Source organism: Saccopteryx bilineata, chromosome 3, assembly GCF_036850765.1.
Source record: "Saccopteryx bilineata isolate mSacBil1 chromosome 3, mSacBil1_pri_phased_curated, whole genome shotgun sequence".
Taxonomy (NCBI): Eukaryota; Metazoa; Chordata; class Mammalia; order Chiroptera; family Emballonuridae; genus Saccopteryx; species Saccopteryx bilineata.
Genome location: NC_089492.1, coordinates 101,325,839 through 101,349,386, shown reverse-complemented (window position 1 = coordinate 101,349,386; position 23,548 = coordinate 101,325,839). Strand labels below are relative to the sequence as shown.

The 23,548-nt window shown below is 39.0% G+C and overlaps 1 non-coding gene across 1 annotated transcript; it reads left to right on the top strand.

Moving 5' to 3' along the window:
- Positions 1-9,726: 9,726 nt before the first annotated feature.
- LOC136332639 (U6 spliceosomal RNA) lies at positions 9,727-9,833 on the top strand. The gene has a single exon (XR_010730805.1). It is a non-coding gene; the product is annotated as a U6 spliceosomal RNA (small nuclear RNA).
- The last annotated feature ends 13,715 nt before the right edge of the window (positions 9,834-23,548 follow it).

The window sequence follows — 23,548 nt, the reverse complement described above, 5'->3', positions numbered from 1 at the left end:
AGCTTTAGGAGACACCCCTCCGTGGACTGGGATGCTACTGGTTGATATAAAATGATATATATTTTTTCAATCTATTTCATGGTGGCAGTAATTCAGACATGGAGCTTCTACTGGAGCTGTGTGCTGCTTAGAAAGAAAGAAAAAAAAACCCAAAGAAAATGACGAAGAGACTTCTTCAGAGAACTTAATACATTAGTACTGGAAACTTAGAAAATGATAAACACTTTCTAATTTCTGATATTGAACAAATGGTTTTCCTTCCATCCTGAACAATGATTATCACCCCTTTGCCCAAAGCCAGACAGCCCAAGGGAAGTATAGTGAGACAAAAAGAACACAGCCAGGGGAAGGTCTGAAAATATTACCACGCTTCCCTGATTCTTCACCCAGAAGTTCTATTTATTGGTTTCCTGCACCAAAGGGATAAAACACATTATTTTAAGCCATAGATAAAAAAAAAATTTTTTAGATTGTCTATGTCTTTGCTCCTCCCACATTTACAATGTTCTTGAGTTGCTTTGTCCCTGGCTAGATACACCATGACCAAAGCAGCTCTTAGAAGGCCTGCTACTGCTGTGGCCTTCCTCCGTGTCATTTCTGTTTTCCCTTGGCTGCACATGACAAGCTGAGGCTCATGGGTCACAGTAATATTTTAAGACATTCCTGAAGCTTCTGATTTTGCAACAAACATTGAATGCAACAAGTCTGAGCCACCCATCGCCAATGGGAGTCTGTGGTCTGATATAAAGTCCTGCAAGTAGCTAGTAGCTACTATTATAGATAGAAGGGTCTGGGACTTAGAGGGAATTTGGTGACAGGGAAATTGTGATCAGAGAACTAAGCTTAAGCATTTATTACAAACCCTCATAAAACATTATTTTTATCAAAGTTATACAGGTACATAGTTTAAAAGTAAAAAATAAAATGTAATTCTATAAGGCTTATTCCCAACTCCTTTTTCACATTCCCCAAAAGCCACAATTTCAAATCTTTCGTCAGCTTCTATTATTTTAGTTGCATTTATCTAAATAGCATGGTTGTGCTGTTATTTCTACATTTTCCAATTTTACACACTGCCCACTGCCTTCCGACTAAGGAGATGAAGTTTGGGCTGTCGTACACCTCTTCTCCCCCATCCCCCCACGGTCACATTTGCTCCCTCCCATTAGTACTTCCTCTGCCCCTATGCTCACAACATCCTTATATTATAATTTTTGATAAGGTCAATGTTTAGTATTTATATTCTTGTGATGATAAAAATAATTATTTACGACAGAGCTCTATGTAGTCTATGGTTACATTTCCTTTCTTTTATTACTTTCCCTGTTTTTGGTAGAGTTAATCATTCTATCCCTTCCTTAGTTTGCTATATACTTATCACTAATTATCCCTAAATGTTGTAAATATTCTCTTGGTATGTTTAAAATATTAAGAATATTATCAATCTTATTTTTTCCCTAGAAGCTTCCATCTCCTAGCTCTCTATTCTCCTGGTGCAATCTGGTCTGGGTGTTCCCGAGGTTATTATGCAGTTATTGTCTTGGGGTCTGTCTTATGACTATCCTAGTGGTTCCCTCAGCTTTTCTCTTGTGTTATATTCCCTGTTTATGGCATCCTCTTTCTTTGGTTTACTACTTTAGAAGCTTCGAGGTAAAAGATATGTACCGTAAGAAGGAGATGAATTTTCTGAGCTCCTATATGAATAAAAATGTTATTTTGAACTTAAACGTGATTGATAGTTTGGCTAGGTATAGAATTCTAGGGTAGAAATAATTTTCCTCCAGCTTTTAAAAGCATTTTTCTACTTCCTGGTATTGCATGCTGATTCTGAACATATTAAACTAGAAAAGTAATATCAGTGATTATTAGAGTTGTAACCTTATTGCTTGAGTTTAAGAACTAGAGAAAAGTTGAAAGGTAGGCGATCACTCTTTATCAGCATACTGATTATGATAATAAGAATGGTAGCATTAACTCACCTTCTTCAAACTACCTTTCTTGCTTAATGACCTTCAATGTCTCTCCCACTTCCTTGTCTATAGGATCAAGTTCAGTCTTCTCTAAGCAACTGTCCAAGCTCCTACCCACCTAATATCTTCCTAGTATGACTACCTTACTCCAGTCCAGCTAAGCTATTCTCCTTATCATCCCCTGCTCACTTTTCCACTTCACCAGCCAGGAATTTTCTTCCTGAAAGTCACCTTCTTAACACAAAACTACACATCTTCAAGGCCTATTTCAAAGCCCATCTTACCCATGAAATCTGGTTACAGTGATGTACCATGAACTCTGGATTGGCTCATTCAACCTTTCTTTTATGCCCTTTGTATTTTAAGAAGCTAGAAAGATGAAAACTATATTTTTTAAGTTTTCTTGTAGCTTGGGTCAGGATTTGAATTGGATTCTGCTTAATTAGATACACTTACACAAGAGGTGGAATTGACTTGAACTGATTTGGAATTTGGAATTGAATTATTCACCATAGTATCTGAAGAAGAAGAAAATGAATGAGGCCAAAAGTAGAATAAAAGAGTTTCTCTCCAAGCTGATCCTTAAGAGATCAGTTTGTCACCCTCAAGGTTTACTATTTGAGTAAACCCAGTATCTGCCTCTTTCATCCATTAATCACTCAATACATGTTTACTGAATGAAGAAAGAATTAATGATCACTAGAAAGCTACTGAGATTTCAAGGACTGAAGTACATATTAACCTTCAACTCTGCCCCCCCCCAAAGAAAAGGATGTTTTAATAAACAAACATTGTCTTGGGAAGTTCAGAGTCATTACCTACAATGGTGGTCAAGGGGTTGATGGCAGACATGGGGAGTGAATGGTTAATCAACCTTGCCCATCCTCTCTACAGAATTCCTTGTCCAATTTTTCTTGGCTGGAGGCATTTTTTGCTTTGCTTCTTTTAGAAGAAAGCTTCTCTCCCCACTAACTTCCCTCATTTCATCTGTTGTCCAGTTCATTTCCCACTTGCAAGCATCACGGGAATATCACTCTTTAACAACAACACTTGTGTATTCTTTCAAATTGAGCTGTGTGAAGTCCCTTATTGTTCTCCAGGGAACTCATGTATATCTGACATTATGTCACTTCTGACACAGAGAAGAAAAGGACTCTGTTGAGAGCGATTGACAAGACAAGAACAACATGTTTCCAAGTCAGACAAGTCAATCTCACAAGTTCTTTGGAAAATGACATAAATCTAAATATTACCTCAGATTCTATCTGTAAGGATGCAACAAATATATGATCAAATATATAAATAAATGTTTCAAAACTACATGTAGCAGTTAATGAAATAGCAGTGTGCTCATCAAGAATCATGGGGAACAAGAAGGGGTGGAAGAAAGAAGGAGAACAGAACCAGAAGCAATAACTAAGTTATATTAAAATGTGCAAATATGATTGAACACGTACTGTGTGCTGTTTGCAAGTACATTATCTTGTTATTTAATTTATTTATTATCAACTCCAATTTTCAAAGGATAAAACAGGAGTCAGAGGAGTTAAGTTACCTGTCAAGGCCATACAGCTGGTCTGAACTAGGATTTGGACCCAAGCCATTTGATTCCAAGTCATGGGCTTGGTTTCAGTCTCTGTGCACTTACATGGTGAGAACCAGAGAAGGAGTTGGAGTAGGCACAATGTTTATTGATGATTTTAGTCTGAGTGCCAAGGGGAAAGGAAAATGGATAAAAATTGTTTATCCTGGGAAAGGGACTTCTTATGACTTGTGATCAACTCTTTCCTGTAGGGTCACTGATGGAAGTTAGAGAAGCCAGGAAGAGTCATATGTATTTCTTAGGTGCCCTTTGACTCCGGATGAGATTCTCTTCAGGTTGGAGTGGGTTAGTGAGGTAAGGGAGATGGTCTTGGTGGCTACACCTGAAAGACTGGGTATCTTAAAGAAGTAAGGTGTTGGTTAGGTAGTTTATTTAGTTAGAGCACTGACCAATATATCAAGGGTGTGGGTTCAATCCCCAGTCAGGGCATATACAAGAGTCAACCAACAAATGCATAAATAAGCAGAACAACAAATATGTAGATGCTTCTCTCTCTCCCTTTCTTTCTCTAAAATCAACAAATTAAAAAGAAATTTTGTTTTAATGAAGCAAGGATCCTAGAGGAGAGGGACATGTCATTTCCAAACAGCCTATAGTTTCTAGCAAAGTGACCTCTCCTCATACTTGTCCTTCACCATGTTTTGGCCCCTACGAACTAATCTCTTGTAAACAGTAAATTATAGATGTACCTCAATAGTGTTTGCCAGCTGAAATATTTTATATTTACAATAACTAACTTTTCCATTTGCAATTTATGCCCAAAAGGAATGCCTCCCGCTAATCTCTGCACACCTTCAGGAAGACAGCATGCTATTGTCCTCCAGGGCTTCAGGGCAGAGTGTCTCACAGTGCTCTCCACTGAGCACAGGCGGGGACTCAGAGAGAGGGGGAAGTGCAGGGGTGTCCATTTGATACCCAATCAGGGCACACACGGGAACAGACTGATGTTCCTGTCTCTCCCTCTCTCTCTCCCTTCCTCTCTCTAAAATCAATAAAATAAACATTTAAAAATAAAAGTAACGGAGGCAAGACCCTGAGGCTCAAGGCTACTGAGAGGGCCAGGCTGTGCTGGCTTTATAGGCTGGGTGTAGGATGGCGTAAGCTGACATCAGAGAGAAATTTAGAGTACAGTTCTACCCAGAGGGGCTGTCTTTAGTTGGGAAGACATGCAATATTAAACACAACCACTGAGGGGTAACTAAGGAAGTCCTGAGTCATGTGATAGCCACAGCCATTCGTAGGGCAGAGGGATGGGGTTTCCATGGAAATTCCAGTCATCGAAGCGGGTGGGAGTGGTCCCCTCTCTGGCGTACTTGAGGCTCCTTCTCTACCCTGTTGGATCACTCAGCTTTTCTAAGTTTCTATCTCCTATGGACTCCTTCTGCTTTTCCCGCTCCCAGAAATATTGGCAAGGCTCTTTAGTCATTTATGTGTCTTTACATTATCAGGGCCAGGGGTATATCTTCTCTGATAGATAATGACCCTCCATTTAGACTAGCAAAAGCTATTTTGCTTGATGTATTAGCGCCCTATTTTAGAATAATCCTATTCCCTTGATTCTTTAGTATTTACAATTTTTGTAAGTACCGATTATATTTTCTAAGTCAAAGTAGGCTAAAATTAGTGCATTGTATCTGTTGTTGCCGCTTTCTGGAGTAGTCAGTCTTACATATTTAAACAATACCACCCTGGTGTAATTTTAAAAGGTAAGAGCTTGATTCTTTAAAAAACACTTAGACGGGCAGTGTGAGCTCTCTCTGAGGATCTTCGCATTAGGAGTGTTTTACATATGTCACACAAAAGGAAAATGCGTGTGGAGGGGACAGAGCCTCATCTGAGCTGAGAGCCCCACCTGCTGAATTGTGGCAAATGGGCCCAATTCTGCCAGCTGCACACTGTCAGCCAGGTGACATTTGATGCTGTCTCCCATTAATGGGCTTGTGGTTTGGGGAGCAACTGGGGGCATGTAAAATGTCAGGCCCAATCATTAGGAGAAATCTCAGTGTTCCTCAGCTAATCAAGACTATGCATTTACCATGCAGTCTCTATAAACTAGGGGCCCTTGTGGGCTTTGGACCTCATTGCTGTTTAGTATTTAAAACTTCCAAAATAAGAATCAGTGATACACAGTGAGTTGTGGCTTTGGGTGTCTGATAGTTGAGTAGAAGGAGAGATGAGTGAGCTGGAATAGTCAAGGAAGGCTTCCTGGAGGAGTAGGACTTCTGCAGAGCCTGGAAAGGTCACAGGATTTAGATGGGCAAAGCAGGGGACAGAGACAGAACTTGACCATGTGCCAGATGTGTTCTGATCATAAGCATGGCCCCTGCTTGGCTGTGACAGGACCATCTCCCAGGGGACTTAGCTGTCATATTCTTGTCTGTTTTGCTAGACTGATCACTTTGTGGAATATTCATCCATACACTCTACCCCCCCCCTTTTAAAAAACTTTTTATTGAATTTATTATGGTGACATTGGTTTAACATTGATTAATAAAATTGGTTTCAGGTATACAATTCTATAACATATTATCTGTATATTGTATTATGTGTTTACCACCCCAAGTCAAGTGTCCCTTTTAAAAATATTAAATTAAAAATAAAAGAGAGAAACCATAAGAGTATAAAGGATAATATAATGTGTGTCCATGTCATCCCAAATAGGAAAATACTGTATTACTTCTACTCAGACCTTTTTATAATGAGATGACATTCACAGATAACATACTCTCCTGTGTCCCTCCCCAGCCCCTTCCTCCTCACAGGCAGCCACTATAATGAATTTAGCTTGTATCCAGTTAATGTTTTTATACTTTTTAAGTGTGTGAGTTTTTGTTGGCCTATTCAAAGATTATTTCCCCGTCTTCTTTTTTTAAAATCGGGAAGTGTGTACTGCAAGTATCAGACTATAAACTGGGAAATTGGCCAAGTGGAGGTGATCGAGGAGAGGAGGCTGGTGAGTCGGGAACCCTTGTTCTAGGACAAGTATCCTCCATTGTTCCTTGGGGACAAAGACTACATGTTTATTGAGGCTGTTGTATTGAAAGGGGTGGATTCAGAATCTTGGTGTAAGCTACCTCTCACTGTTTTTGGTGAAGTCCTTTTTTGAGTTAGTTTTTGTCTTTATATATATATCAACCCCTTGTCGGAGCTGTTGTTTGCAAAAAATCTCTCATTTGGTTGGTTGCCTTTTTGTTTTGTTGGTGTTTCTTTTGCTGGTAAAATCCTTTAAGAAGGAAACGGCTAAAGCCAGACCTAATGCAGAGGAAAGAAAACCGAGCGAGAGGAATGGAAGGTGTCTTACAGCTCCCAAGTCCTCTCCTGACAAGTTGATCTTCAAAGTGGTTGTGTCAATTTGCATTCTCATCAGCATTATGTAAGAATTCCTATTTCTCATCTCCTTTTCAACAATCAGAATTTATTTTCTACGAGGCTTATGAGTGTGAAATAATCCCTCATTGTGATTTTAATTAGTGCTCCTTGATTATACTGAGGCTGAACCTTTAAATAATGTGCCTTTAGGCTATTCAAGTTTCTTCTTACATGAATCATGCATTTTTCTGTTTGGTTATTTACAGTCTTCACAGTAATCTTTTGATTCTTATGTATGATTAAATATCTCCTCCAAATCTACTGCTTGACTATTAATTTGTTTACATTGTCTTTTGTTCTATAAAGTGTTTCATTTTGATGTTACATTTTTTTAGTCTTCTCCTTTATGTTTTCTCTGTGTGTGTGTATGTGTGTGTGTTTCTTCTAAAAGCAAATCAATCCTTACTTTGTGGTCATAAGTATATTTTCTTCAAATAGTTTTCAAGTTTGGCTTTATTGTAATTAATAAAGAAATTTTAGAGTAGTTTTAGTTTCACAGCAAAATTGAGCAGGAAGTACATAGTGTCCATACACCCTGTCTCCACACATACACCATCTCCACCACTATCAACATCCTACACCAGAGGGGTACATTTGTTACAACTGATGAACCTATATTAATACATTATTATCATGCAAAGTCTACAGCTTACATTAAGCTTCACTCTTTTTTTTTTGACAGAGAGATAGGGACAGATAGGGACAGACAGGAAGGGAAAGAGATGAGAAGCATCAATTCTGCAATTCTTCGTTGTGGCTCCTTCTTGTGGGTCCTCAGTTGTTCATTGATTGCTTTCTCATATGAGCCTTGACCAGGGGGCTACAGCAGAGTGAGTGACCCCTTGCTCAAGCCAGTGACCTTTGACCTCAAGTCAGTGACCATAGGGTCATGTTTATGATTCTACACTCAAGCCAGCGACCCCGTGTTCAAGCCAGTGACCCTGCGTTCAAGCTGGAGAGCCTGCGCTCAAGCTGGTGACCTCAGGGTTTTGAACCTGGGTCCTCTGTGTCCTAGTCCGATGCTCACTGTGCCACTGCCTGGTCAGGCTAGATTTCACTCTTGATGCTGTCCATTCTATGGATTTTGATAAATGTATAATGATATGTATCTACCATTGTAGTATCCTCCCAAAGAGTTTCACTGTCCTAAAAATTCTCTGTACTTTGTCTCTACTGACTTTCTGTATTCAATTTCATTAATTTTGTCTCCAATTTTTATTGTTTTTATTCCTACTTTGGATTTAATTTGCTCTTCGTTTGCTGGCTTCCTAAGGTTTGATTGTTGGATTTTGATCCTTTTTTTCTAATATATGCATTCAATGCCATAACTTTATTTCTAAGCACTGCTTGCACAGGATCTCACAAATTTTGATGTTATATTTTATTTTCTTTTAGTTCAAAATATTTTAAAATTTCCCTTGAGATTTTTTTTCCTAGACCCATTTGTTACTTAGAAGTGTGTTGTTTAATCTCCAAGTATTTGGGGATTTTCCAGTTCTCTTTCTGTGTTGCTTTCTACTTTAATTTCACTTTGGTCTGAGAGAGATATTCTATAATTTTTATTGTTCCAAATTTGTTAAGATGTGTTTGTAGCCCAAAATGTGGTCTATCTTGGTGAATGTTTTGTGTAGAATGTGTGTTGAGAAGAATGTGTGTTGTGCTTGTTGTGTGTGTGAAGTAGTAGTCTACAGATGTCATTGCATTCAGTTGATGAATGTTGCTGTTGGGTTCAACTAGGTTCTTATGAATTTTCTGCCTGCTGAATCTGTCCATTTTCATAGAGGGGTGTTGAAGTCTCCAGCTATAATAATGAACTCATCTGTTTCTCCTTGAAGTCCTATCAGTTTTTTCCTCATGTATTTTGATGCCCCATTGTTAGGGAAATGCACAGTAAAGATTACTATCTTTTCTTGAAGTGTTAAGTCTTCATTATGCAATGCCCTTTATTCCTGATAACTTTCCTTGCTCTAAAGTTGGTTCTGTCTGAAATTAATATAGCTACTCCCATTTCCTTTTGATTAATGTTAGCATAGTATGTATATATCTTTCTCCATCCTTTTACTTTAATCTATATGTGTCTTTATGTTTAAAGTGGATTTCTTATAGACAACATATAGTTGGGTCTTATTTTTTTTTGTATCTACTCTGACAATCTCTTTTAATTGGTATATTTATACCATTGATGTTTAAGTTGATTATTGATATAGTTGAATTAATATCTACTATATTTGTTATTGTTTTCTATTTTGCCCTTGTTTTTTGCCCCTGTTTTATTTCTACACTTTTTCTGCCTTTTGTGGTTTTAATTGAACATTTACTATGATTTCATTTTCTCTCCTTTCTTATCATATCAATTATACTTCCTTTTTTCTTCTTCTTTCTTTAGTGGTTGCCCTAGAGTTTGCAATTTATATTTACAACTAATCCAAGTTGACTTTCAACCAACATTATTCTATTTCATAGCTAATCCTAATATCTTATAATAACAAAATATATCTAATTTCTCTCTCTTGCCCTTTGTATCATTTATATTGCTGTCATTAATTTCACTTATATATGTGTACACAAGCATATATATAATCAAATCTATTGTTGCTATTATTAATTTGAAAATTGTTATCTGTTAGATAAATTAAAAATTAGAAAAATAAGTTTTTATTTTATCTTCACTTTTTCATTCTCTACTTTTCCTTTCTTTATGTAGTTCTGAGTTTCTGACATATACATATATAATTTTCCCTCTCTCTGAAGAACTTTTAACATTTCTTTCAAGACAGGTCTACCGTGCTCGCTTCGGCAGCACATATACTAAAATTGGAACGATACAGAAAAGATTAGCATGGCCCCTGCGCAAGGATGACACGCAAATTCGTGAAGCGTTCCATATTTTTGATTACAAACTAATTTTATGAACTATCAGCTGGAAAAACCAACTTTGGACTAAACTAAAAGGACTCTTCAACCAAGGAACACTGAAGAAGCCACACAGAGACTGGTAGGAAAAGCGGAAACGTGGAGAGGGCTGCCCAGCTTCTCGGAGCGAACGGCAGCAGGGAGAGACTCGCGTGGCGGGAAGTGAGTTTAGCAGAGGGGGAAGGGTCCTGAGCCCCAGGAACAAAGCCCCAGCCTGAAGCCCCAGAGCCCAGAAGAAGCGTAAGGACAGTATTTAGCTGGAAACAAGTCAGGATACTGTTTGTGAGAGAGTCTGATTTCTCAGACCCAGGATCCTTCTTAAAGGGACCACGCAGAACATCTCTCTCACAAACACTCACCCGGGGCTCCTGGAGACAGAGGGAGAGGGGAGAGAACCACAGTAACAGGAAGAGAGTGCAATCTAGGAGGCATAGGGAAAAACATTTTGGGAGATAGCCACCCTAACCCCTGGGACGAGTCACTCCCCAAAGCTGAAGTGAATATTTTCCCCGGAAACAGCAATACCAGCAAAGGGAAGCAGGAGAGCAGCCAAACAAGCTCCCCCGCAGCATTCAGAGCAGAGTCACATAGAAGGAGGGAGCTTTCGGGTCTACAGTAGTGAGTCTTAGGGTCCGAGCTGCAACGCCCCCACCCACGCGGCTGAGGGCGCACCGGAGAGCGGGCGGCAGCGGGAGATAAAAGCGCGGTTCTGCTGGCAGGGGCGGAAGCCGGCTGGCCACCAGTGGGCTCAGGTGTGAGCTCAATCTTGCCCGGCTAGGGAGAAGGGGGCATGCAAAAGCGGCCAAGCTCAGCTGCCGGCAGCCTGTAATCCAGCCTCCGGGAGAAGGGCGGGAAACCCAGAAAGGGTAGAAACCAGCCCCAGAGCAAGGGCAGAGGAGCACAGCCCTGCCCCACCTGTGCAACCCAGGCTTGCGGTCTGACTTGGTAGCCTGCTACTCCCGCGAGGGTGGAGCCAAAAGCCCAGAAGAGGCGGAGTTCCACTACGAAGCTGAGCTTGGGTGCGCAGCCCTGCCTGGCGGTAGAGCCAAGGCTAGCAGCTGTTCCTTGAGTGGGATCATCCTGCAGAGGCAGGGCGAAAGCTCGGAAACAGGTGGAGACCCGCAGCAGAGCAAAGGTGCTTGCCAGTGCCCTCAGGACCGAGCATAACGTCACACACAGGGGCAGGGCAAAGGCCAAGGCCACCAACCCCTGTGCACCCGAGCACATGATCATAGCCACTCTCGTGAAGAGAAAATGCGGAGGCTGAGAAATACAACACAAATAAACCAAGAGAAATCCCCAGAAAAGGACCTAAGTGAATCAGATATAACCAAATTACCAAATGCAGAGTTTAAAATAACGATTGTTAGGATGCTCAAAGATATTAGAACCACCATAGATGGCCATTACGAAAACCTAAATAAAGAGATAACAAATATAAAAAAGGACATTGAAATAATAAAAAAGAATCAGACAGAAATGACAAATATAATATCTGAAATAAAGAATACAATGGACGGAATTAAAAGCAGGATGGATGAAGCAGAGAATCGAATCAGTGAGTTAGAGGACACAATAAATAAAGGCATGGAAGCAGAGCAGAAAAAAGAAAAGAGACTCAAAAAGTCTGAGGAAACTCTAAGAGAGCTCTGTGACAACATGAAGAGAAATAACATCCGCATCATGGGGGTTCCTGAAGAAGAAGAGAAAGAACAAGGGATAGAGACTTTGTTCAAACATATTATAGCAGAAAACTTCCCCCAATTAAGGCAGGAAAACATTTCACATGTTTAGGAAGCACAGAGAACTCCATTAAGGAGAAACCCAAAGAAACCAACACCAAGACACATCATAATTAAATTACCAAAGCTAAATGATAAAGAGAAAATATTAAAAGCTGCTAGAGAAAAAAAGACTATCACCTACAAAGGAGCCCCCATAAGGATGACTTCTGACTTCTCAACAGAAACACTTGAGGCCAGAAGGGAATGGCAAGAAATATTCAAAGTAATGCAGAACAAGAACCTACAACCAAGACTACTTTATCCAGCAAGGCTATCATTTAAAATTGAAGGAGAAATAAAAAGCTTTACAGACAAAAAAAAAAACAACTCAAGGATTTCACTGCAACCAAACCAAGGCTGCAAGAAATGCTAAGGGACCTCTTGTAAACAGATCAAAGGAAAAAAAAGAATATAGCAAAAGAGAAAAACAGTTTTAAAGAAAAAAAAAATGGCAACAAACAATTACATATCAGTAATAACCTTAAATGTTAATGGATTAAATGATCCAATCAAGAGACATAGGGTAGCTGCGTGGATAAGAAAACAGGACCCATACATATGCTGTCTACAAGAGACACACCTTAAATCAAAAGATGCACACAGACTGAAGATAAAAGGATGGAAAAAAAATATTTCACGCAAATGGAAATGAAAAAAAAGCTGGGGTAGCAATACTTATATCAGACAAAATGGACTTTAGAACAAAGACCATAGTTAGAGATAAAGAAGGTCACTACTTAATGATAAAGGGAGCAATACAAAAGGAAGATATAACCATTATAAATATCTACGCACCTAATATAGGAGCACCTAAATATATAAAGCAGACTTTGATAGACTTAAAGGGCGAGATCAACAGCAATACTATAATAGTAGGAGATTTCAATACCCCATTAACATCATTAGACAGATCCTCAAGAAAGAAAATTAACAAAGAAACAGCAGAATTAAAGGACATATTAGATCAACTCGATTTAATAGATATCTTCAGAACCTTTCATCCTAAAACAGCAGAATATACATTCTTTTCAAGCGCTCATGGTACATTCTCTAGAATAGACCACATGTTAGGGCACAAAAGCGGGCTCAACAAATTTAAGAAGATTGAAATCATATCGAGCACTTTCTCTGATCACAATGGCATTAAACTAGAAATCAACCACAATAGAAAAATTGAAAAACATTCAAACACTTGGAAACTAAATAGCACGTTATTAAACAATGAATGGGTTAACATTGAGATCAAAGAAGAAATTAAAAAATTCCTAGAAACAAACGATAATGAGCATACATCAACTCAAAATATATGGGACACAGCAAAAGCAGTCCTGAGAGGGAAGTTTATAGCATTACAGGCATACCTCAAGAAGCTAGAAAAAGCTCAAATAAACAACTTAACCCTGCATCTAAAAGAACTAGAAAAAGAACAGCAAGTAAAGCCCAGAGCTAGTAGAAGGAAGGAAATAATAAAGATCAGAGCAGAAATAAATGACATAGAGGCTAAAGAAACAATACAGAGGATCAATGAAACCAGGAGCTGGTTCTTTGAAAAGGTAAACAAGATCGATGAACCTTTAACAAGACTCACCAAGAAAAAAAGAGAGAGGACTCAAATAAATAAAATTAGAAATGAGAGTGGAGAAATAACAACTGACACAACAGAAATACAAAATATTGTAAGAAAATACTATGAAGAACTGTACGCCAAAAAACTAGACAACCTAGATGAAATGGACAATTTCCTTGAATCATATAATCTTCCAAAAATCAATCTGGAAGAATCAGAAAACCTAAACAGACCAATTACAACAAATGAGATTGAAACAGCTATTGAAAAACTCCCAAAAAAGAAAAGTCCTGGGCCAGATGGCTTCACAAGTGAATTCTACCAAATATTCAAAGAAGAACTAACTCCTATCCTTCTCAAGCTATTTCAAAAAATTCAAGAGGAAGGAAGACTTCCAAACTCCTTTTATGAGGCGAGCATAATTCTGATTCCAAAACCAGGCAAAGACAACACAAAAAAAGAAAATTATAGGCCAATATCCCTGATGAACTTAGATGCAAAAATCTTCAACAAAATATTAGCAAACCAGATCCAGCAATATATGGAAAAAATCATACACCATGATCAAGTAGGATTTATTCTTGGGAGGCAAGGCTGGTACAATATTCGCAAATCAATCAATGTGATTCATCACATAAACAAAAGAAAGGAGAAAAACCACATGATAATTTCAATAGATGCAGAAAAAGCATTTGATAAAGTCCAGCACCCATTCATGATCAAAACTCTCAGCAAAGTGGGAATACAGGGAACATACCTCAACATGATAAAGGCCATCTATGAGAAACCCACAGCCAACATCATACTCAATGGGAAAAAATTAAAAGCAATCCCCTTAAGATCAGGAACAAGGCAGGGGTGCCCCCTTTCACCACTCTTATTCAACATAGTTCTGGAAGTCCTAGCCACAGCAATCAGACAAGAAAAAGAAATAAAAGGCATCCAAATTGGAAAAGAAAAAGTAAAACTATCATTATTTGCAGATGACATGATATTGTATATAGAAAACCCTAAAGTCTCAGTCAAAAAACTACTAGACCTGATAAAAGAATTTGGCAAGGTGGCAGGATATAAAATCAATACTCAGAAATCAGAGGCATTTTTATACACTAATAATGAACTGTCAGAAACAGAAATCAGGGAATCAATCCCCTTTACCATTGCAACCAAAAAAATAAAGTACCTAGGAATAAATCTAACCAAGGAGATTAAAGACTTGTACTCGGAAAATTATAAAACATTGATAAAAGAAATCAGGGAAGATACGAATAAGTGGAGGCATATACCGTGCTCATGGTTAGGAAGAATAAACATCATTAAAATGTCTATATTACCCAAAGCAATTTATAAATTCAATGCAATACCAATGAAAATACCAATGACTTACTTCAAAGACATAGAACACATATTCCAAAAATTTATATGGAACCAAAAAAGAACACGAATAGCCTCAGCAATCCTGAAAAGGAAGAAAAAAGCGGGAGGTATCACACTTTCAGATATCAAGTTATATTATAAGGCCATTGTACTCAAAACAGCATGGTACTGGCATAAGAACAGGCACATAGATCAATGGAACAGAACAGAGAACTCAGAAATAAACGCACAGCTCTATGGACAACTGGTATTTGACAAAGGAGGTAAGACAATACAATGGAGTAAAGACAGCCTCTTCAACAAATGGTGTTGGGAAAACTGACAGCTACCTGCAAAAAAATGAAACTAGACCACCAACTTATACCACTCACAAAAATAAACTCAAAATGGATAAAAGACTTGAATATAAGCCGTGAAACCATAAGCATCTTAGAAGAAAACATAGGCAGTAAGCTCTCTGACATCTGTCGCAGCAATATATTTGCTGATTTGTCTCCACAGGCAAGTGAAATAAAAGACAGGATAAACAAATGGGACTTTATCAAACTAAAAAGCTTCTGCACAGCTAAAGACAATAAGAACAGAATAAAAAGACAAACTACACAATGGGAGAATATATTTGACATAGCGTCTGATAAGGGGTTAATAACCAAAATTTATAAAGAACTTGTAAAACTTAATACCAGGAAAACAAACAATCCAATCCAAAAATGGGCAAAAGAAATGAATAGACACTTCTCCAAAGAGGACACACAGATGGCCAATAGGCATATGAAAAAATGTTCAACATCACTAATGATTAGAGAAATGCAAATTAAAACCACAATGAGATATCACCTCACACCAATCAGAATGGCGCTCATCAATAAAACAACACAGAATAAGTGCTGGCAAGGATGTGGAGAAAAGGGAACCCTCCTGCACTGCTGGTGGGAATGCAGACTGGTGCAGCCACTGTGGAAAACAGTATGGAGATTCCTCAAGAAATTAAAAATCGAACTGCCCTTTGACCCAGCTATACCACTGTTAGGAATATACCCCAAGAACACCATAGCACTGTTTGAAAAGAAGAAATGCACCCTCATGTTTATGGCAGCATTGTTCACAATAGCAAAGATTTGGAAACAGCCCAAGGGTCCATCAGAGGACGAGTGGATTAAAAAGCTTTGGTATATATATACTATGGAATACTACTCAGCCATAAGAAATGATGACATCGGATCTTTTACAACAACATGGATGGGCCTTGATAACATTATACTGAGTGAAAGAAGTAAATCAGAAAAAACTAAGAACTATATGTTTCCACACATAGGTGGGACATAAAGATGAGACTCAGAGACATGAACAACAGTGTGGGGGTTACAGGGTGGGGGGAGGAGAGGGAGGGGATTGGGGGAGGGGAGGGGCACAAAGATCATGGCTTTTCAGCATTTGCCATATTCCCCCCTTAATCTATAGACAGCAAATATTTACGTATGGTGTTCCCACTATAAAGACTGCTGTCTGCCTGACCAGGCGGTGGCGCAGTGGATAGAGCGTCAGACTGGGATGTGGAAGACCCAGGTTCGAGACCCCGAGGTCGCCAGCTTGAGCGTGGGCTCATCTGGTTTGAGCAAAAATTCACCAGCTTGGACCCAAGGTCGCTGGATCCAGCAAGGGGTTGCTTGGTCTGCTGAAGGCCCGCAGTCAAGGCACATATGAGAAACCAATCAATGAACAACTTAAGGTGTTGCAATGCGCAACGAAAAAATTAATGATTGATGCTTCTCATCTCTCTGTTCCTGTCTATCCCTCACTCTGACTCTCTCTCTGTCTCTGTAAAAAAATAAAATAAAATAAATAAAAATAATTTAAGACTGCTGTCTTAGGGACAAAAGCTGATAAACTATTTCAGCAGTTCCTCCTTCTTCAAAGACTTATATGTAAACATAGAGCTCCATGTTTCATAGGACATACTCAAGCTCACTCCATGCTCCCTGGTGCTTTAGCACAAGGGAATGCCCCCCCCTTTTTTTTTTTTTTAGTATTTTTGCTTTTATTTATTTATTTTTTGTATATTTCTGAGGATGGGGATGGGGAGGCAGTCAGACAGACTCCTGCATGTGCCTGACTGGGATCCACCTGGCATGCCTACTGGGGGGAATGCTCTGCCCATCTAGGATGTTGCTCTGTTACAACCGGAGCCATTCTAGCGACTGGGGCAGAGGCCATGGGGCCATCCTTAGTGTCCAGGGTGGATTTGCTCTGGTGGAACCTTGGCTGCGGGCGGGAGGAGAGAGACCAAGAGGAAGGAGAGGGGGAGGAGTGGAGAGGTAGATGGGCGCTTCTCCTGTGTGCTCTGGCCGGGGATCGAACCCGGGAATCCTGCACACCAGGCCAATGACTCCGACGGGTCTACCATATCATGCTTTTTACTTAAAAAAAAATAAAATTTACATTTCTTTTGAATGCTGATGAACAGGAGACACCAAATCTTTTTCGCCTGCAAATTACTACCTTCTTTATTAGATCTAGCTAATAACACTGTTCTGTCTTTTTTCCAAATAGCTCCAGATATATGGAAAAGATTTATATAGGCGGAAGGGGATCCTCAAACCCCTCAGCAAGATCTTCTGAGAATGGCTTTTAAGATACCTAGAGGCAGAAAAAGCCCAATAGAGATCAGGGGAACTACCAGCTTTTAGGATACACCCTTAAAAGCTCTAACACCCCAAAGGGTCTCATAGGATGCCATCTGGGTCCTGCTTCAATAGTGGAAAGGAAGGTCATTGAGCTAAAGCCTGCCAGGCTTACACGCTTCTGCTGTGAGGAAACAGGGACACGGGAAGGTGGGCTTCCCCCTCGCTCCTCTAAGGGAGGGTTCAGTCTCTTCCAGCCCTGCTCCAGCCACCTATGACCTAACCTTGCCCAGAAAGCTGGGGTTTGCCACTAAAAGCTGAAGGTGCCCAGGGCCGTCGGCCCCGTCTATGACACTGTGGACGAGCCTAGGGTATTTCTTCCAGGAAGCAGGTAAACTGATCTCATTCACACAAGGGCCACTTAACTATGTTTTGCCTGAATAGTCAGGTTTTTTATTCTTCCCTCAAAGATCTCTGTTGTGGGTGTTGATAGTCCTATTTTCTGCTGCTTTGCTTAATATATAGTGTTTCCTTTATCCCTCCTACCTCAATGCCCCACTCATATTTCAGGCTGAGACCTACTCTTAATTTAGAGCTCTCTTTCCTCCTTTTGCCAACTTGTATTATGAATTTACCTTTGCCACCCAGCTTAGTGTATCCCAAGGTTCTCTTTACCAGGCCACAGTCACAGAGCTCCAGGGAAAAGCAACCTGGTCTCAACTCTCCAGGCAGAGGAGAACAGAAGCTCCATATCCACGCATGCTGCAAATGGCTTTTTCCAGTCTGCCTGAATCATTACCAGCTAGAAGCAGCGGTCATTGGGACTTGGACATGAGCTGCAAAGTATAGAATGGTGACAATTCCAGTGCCATGCGGACTTTTCCTGTGGGGAACTTTCCTGGACTCCTGTTCCCTGTGACAGCTCCTAACAGACTGAACTGTGGTTGGGTTGCATTTTTCAGGGATTTGGCATGGTGATGGGGCCAATTTGGACTTGGGGAACATGTTAAGGACACTACTCATTCATGGATTCTTGCTGTATTGGCCAAGAGTTTGCTTAAAGGCTGTTAATCACTGTAAAAAAAATAGAGGACTGGATGAAGAAGATGGGGCACATATACACCATGGTATATTATTCAGCTAGGAGAAATGGTGACATCGGATCACTTATAGCGGAATGGTGGAGTCTTGGTAGCATTGTGCAGGGTGAAATAAGCGAATCAAAAAAGAACAGGAACTGCAGGATTCCATACATTGGTGGGACATAAAAGCAAGACTAAGAGGCATGATCAGGAGTGTGGTGCTATGGGGGGTGGGGGGAGGGAAGGATGGAGAGGGGGAGGGGGAGGGGTACAGAGAGAACTGGATGGAGGGTGGCGGAGGACGATCTCTCTTCGGGTGATGGGTATGCAACAGAACTAAATGACAAGATAACCTGGAAATGTTTTCTTTGAATGTATGTACCCTGATTTATTGATGTCACCCCATTAAAATAAAAATTTATTTATAAAAAAAAAAGAAAAAAAGACAGGTCTACCGATAACAAATTCTCTCAATTTTTGTTATCAGAGAAAGACTACTTTTCCATCACTTTTGAAGGATAATTTCACCGGGTACACAATTCTAGATTGGTGGGGGTTTTTTTCTTTCTCAATGCTTTAACTATTTCACGCTATTCTCTTTTCTTTTTTAAATTTATTTATTCATTTTTAGAGAGGAGAAAGACAGAGAGGGAGAAGGGGGGAGGAGCTGGAAGCATCAACTCCCATATGTGCCTTGACCAGGCAAGCCCAGGGTTTCGAACCGGTGACCTCAGCATTTCCAGGTCGACGCTTTATCCACTGCGCCACCACAGGTCAGGCGCTATTCTCTTCTTGTTTGATGAGAAGTCAGATGTAATTCTTATCTCTATTACAGGTAAAGTGTTATTTCTCCCTGGCTTCAAGATTTTTTTTTTCTCCTCTTTGAGTTTTTGAAGTTTAAATATGGTATGCTTACATGTAGTAATTTTTTTTAGCATTTATCAAAATGTTGTTGTTCTCTGATCTTCCTGAATCTGTGGTTTAGTTTCTGACATTAATTTGAGGAAATTTTTAGTTATAATTGCTTTAAATATTGTTTCTGCTCCTTTCTCTCTTTTTTCTCCTTACATCATTACCACTACACATATGTTATACATTTTGTAGTTGTCCTACAGTTCTTAAACATTCTATTCTTTTTTCCCCATTCTTTTTACATTTTGCTTTTCAGTTTGGGAAGTTTCTATTGTTATATCTTTAAGCTCAGCAATTCTTTCCTCAACTATGTCCAATTTACTTATATGCTCATTAATGACATTCTTCATTTCTGCTATAGTGTTTCTTCTTGATTCTTGCTTAGAATTTCAGTCTCTTTGCTTATATTACCCATCTGTCCTTGCATGCTGTCCATTTTTTTATATTAAAATCCTTAGCATAATTTAAATAAATTTTTGGCCTGATAATTCCAACATTACTGCCATATCTGGTTCTGATGCTTGTTCAATGTCTTCAAACTGTGTCTTTTTTTAATTTTAGTATGTGTTGTTGTTGTTGTTGAAAGGTAGACATGGTCACTGGGTAAAATGAACTGTGGTAATGGGCCTTTAGTAATAGTATTATTATGGTGTGGAGGAAAAGAAGCATTCTATAGTCCTGTGATTAGGTTTCAGTCTTCAGGTAAGGCTGTGCTGCTGGTTGTGTGTCCCTGGACTGTGAATATCACCTGTGCCTCTCAAGAAAGCAAATCCCCCCCAAAAAAACCCCACACAGGTAAGAAGGGATGGCTGGTAGGAGCTAAACTCTGTATTTCCTTTCTCCCACATGAAAATCTAGAGTGAGCTAGAGTTAGGTGTTTCCCTTCTTCCAGGTAGGTTAGGCTCTGATAAAATCCTAGCAAATTAGGATCTGGTAAAAGTTTCTTCTGATGGCTGGCCTTGTTAAGAAGTATAGAATGCTCTGGTGTATTCTAAAATAGTTCCTTTTCTCCTTCCTGTGATGGAAGCACAAGAGGATTTTCCTCCCATATTTACTATGAGAACCACATTGAGCTCCTGGAGGTAAAACTCACAAATGTGTGAGGGTCTCCTATGACTGGGTCTCCCTGGAGATCGTTTCACTCAGGCTTGTCTACATGAGCCTCCAGCAATTTGTCAATCACATATAGGTTTCTCCCCTGATACTGGTTCCCATAGAGGTTTCTGCTCCAGTATACATGATTCTCTGCATCCATTAGTTTGTCTCTCCAGTTTTGGAGATGGCAGTTTGCTCTGTCTCCTCACTTTTCTGACAGATTTAAGAAGAGTCATTGGTCTTCCAGTTTTGTTCAGCTTTGTACTTGTTAGTATGGTGTGAAGATTTCTAAGCTCCTTATATGGTGGACCAGAAACCAGAATCTGAAGTTTAATATTTTTTTATATTTAGCTCTTCAATAAATCTGTAATTAAATTTTATGCATGATATAATATAGATATCAAATTTTATTTATTTTTATATGGTCAGCCAAGTAATATAACACCAATTATTGAATAGTCCATTCATTCCCCACTTATTTTTCAGTGTTACCTCTTACTATATCAAGATCCTACATACATTTGAGTACTTCTGAGCTTTCTGTTTTATTCCATGTTTCTTTCCATCTTCTCCTGTACCAAGGCTGTACTGTTTTAATTATTATATTTTTATAATAATAGTTCTAGGTTAATATGCTGGCAATCATTTTACTGAAAGCTATTTTTCATTTTTAACAGTCTCATTGAGTTATAATTTACATGCTATAAAAGTCATCCATTGCAACTGTACAGTACAATTCAAAGATTTTAGTAAATGTATAAGAGTTGTTATAATCACCACAATTCAGGTTAAGAACATTTCCATAACCCCATAGTTTCTTTATGCTCTTTTATAATTATATCCCACTCCTGCCTAAATACCCCCAGCCTTAGGAAACAACTAATTTGTTCTTTGTCTCCATAATTGGCCTTTTCTAGACATATCATATGAATGGTATCATACAGTATGTAGTTTTGCATCTGTAAAAGTCAATTTTTAAGTCAATCCACCTAATATCCAATTTGCTAAATTTATATTTACTAGTTTATCAAAAATTTTAAGAAATAGTTTCCTTGAACATGTTAAATAATATATTCTTGAATATATTAAAATTTGACTTTTTTTTTTTTTGTATTTTTCTGAAGCTGGAAATGGGGAGGCAGTCAGACAGACTCCCACATGCACCCGACCGGGATCCACCTGGCACGCCCACCAGGGGGCGATGCTTTGCCCATCCGGGGCGTCGCTCTGCTGCAACCAGAGCCACTCTAGCGCCTGAGGCAGAGGCCATAGAGCCATCCCCAGCGCCTGGGCCATCTTTGCTCCAATGGAGCCTTGGCTGTGGGAGGGGAAGAGAGAGACAGAGAGGAAGGAGAGGGGGAGGGGTGGAGAAGCATATGGGCACCTCTCCTGTGTGCTCTGGCTGGGAATCGAACCCGGGAATTCCGCACGCCAGGCCGACGCTCTACGACTGAGCCAACCAGCCAGGGCCAAAATTTGACATTCTTAAGGCTATTTTCTCAAATGATTTTATATAAAGAATATATGTATTCTAAATTACATTTTTCTTAGTAGCATTTGAAGGAATGTTTAATTTTCCAAAAATTAATTTATGAGAACTATATTCCTGAATATATTTAATACAGTCTAGAATATATTCATGTATAAATTTGATCTTTTCTCATATATATTGATTATGAGAATATAGTAATGAAGACTATATTATTATAAAATTATTGATTATATTTATTAAGAGTATATTCTTGATATATATAGTTTTGAATATATCTTTGATTATATTTACCATGTAGGACATATTCTTGTTTAGAATTCTTATAATTAAAGTCAATAATATTACTTAAAACATATTTGTGGCTATTCAGTACATCCTGAAAATTCTGTGAGTCAGTTATTTGTGGCATTAATTCTTCAGCATATTGGCTTTTGGGAAATTGGCTTCTAGCAAACTGGCCATTCATTGAGTTGGCTATTTGGCAAATTGATGTTTGATGAATTGGCCAACTTCAAAATATGTCTAGATAGCTTAGAGCAAATCCCTTATCTTCTTCTTTACCAGACTTATTTTGGTTACTTATGCACTTTGACTTTTGTGTATGAATTTTAGAATCAGATTAATTTGTGTAAAAATTACTATTGGAACTTTATTTGGAATTACACCAAATGTTATTATTGGTGTCTAAAAATGCTAGTACTTTTTGTATGTTGGTGCTGTACCCAGTAGCCTAGCCAAAAGTTCTGATTAGGTCTAAGAGTTTGGTTTTTGGATTTCGTATGTAGACAATTACATCTTTATATAATATTTTTCTCTTCCTCTTCTTTTTGTTTTTTTCTTAAGTGAGAAGCGGGGAGGCAGGGACACAGATGCACGCATGTACCAGGACCAGGATCCACCCAGCAAGCCCCCTACTGGACGATACTCTGCCCATCTGGGGTCATTGCTCTGTTGCTTGGCAACTGAGTTATTTTTTTTAGCACCTGCGTTGAGGCCATGGAGCCATCCTCAGTGCCTGGGATCACCTTGCTCCAACTAAGTGATGGCTGTGGGAGGAGAAGAGAGAGATAGAGAGAAGGAAGGGAGAGGGCGAGGGGTGGAGAAGCAGATGGTCGCTTCTTCTCCTGTGTGCCTGACCAGGAATCAAACCCAAGACATCCACATGCCAGGACGATGCTCTGCCACTGAGCCAACCAGCCAGGACCTCTCTTCCTCTTCTTATAATTCTATTCCTTGTATTACATTATCTAGAACCTCCAGTATAATCTTGTGCAAGAGGAGCAAAAGAGAGTATCTATGTCTTTTTCTTGACATCAAAGGAAATCCTGCTAAACTTCATTTAGATGTTACTGTAGATTTTTGGATGATACTCTATCAGATTAAAATGGGTTCTTTCCAGTTAGATAAACATTTTATTATATTTTATTTATGAAGAAGTATTGGATTTTGTCAAATATTTTCTGCATCTGCTGAGATAATCATAAGTTTTTTCTCTTCTAATCTGAGAAGTAGTCACTTACATTGATATATCTTCTGCTATTGAGTGATATATCCCTCGGATAAATCTTACCTTGTCAAGACATATTATTGCTTTTAAACACTTCTGAATTTGATTAGATTTAGTATTTTATATCTAGTTTCATAAATAACCTTGCCATATGATTTTCTCTTTCTTTCTTGTCTTATAATTTTCTAATATTCAATTATCCTTGTCCAAGTTAATTTTAAATCAAAACTAGCTGTACATAATTTGTTAGTTTTTT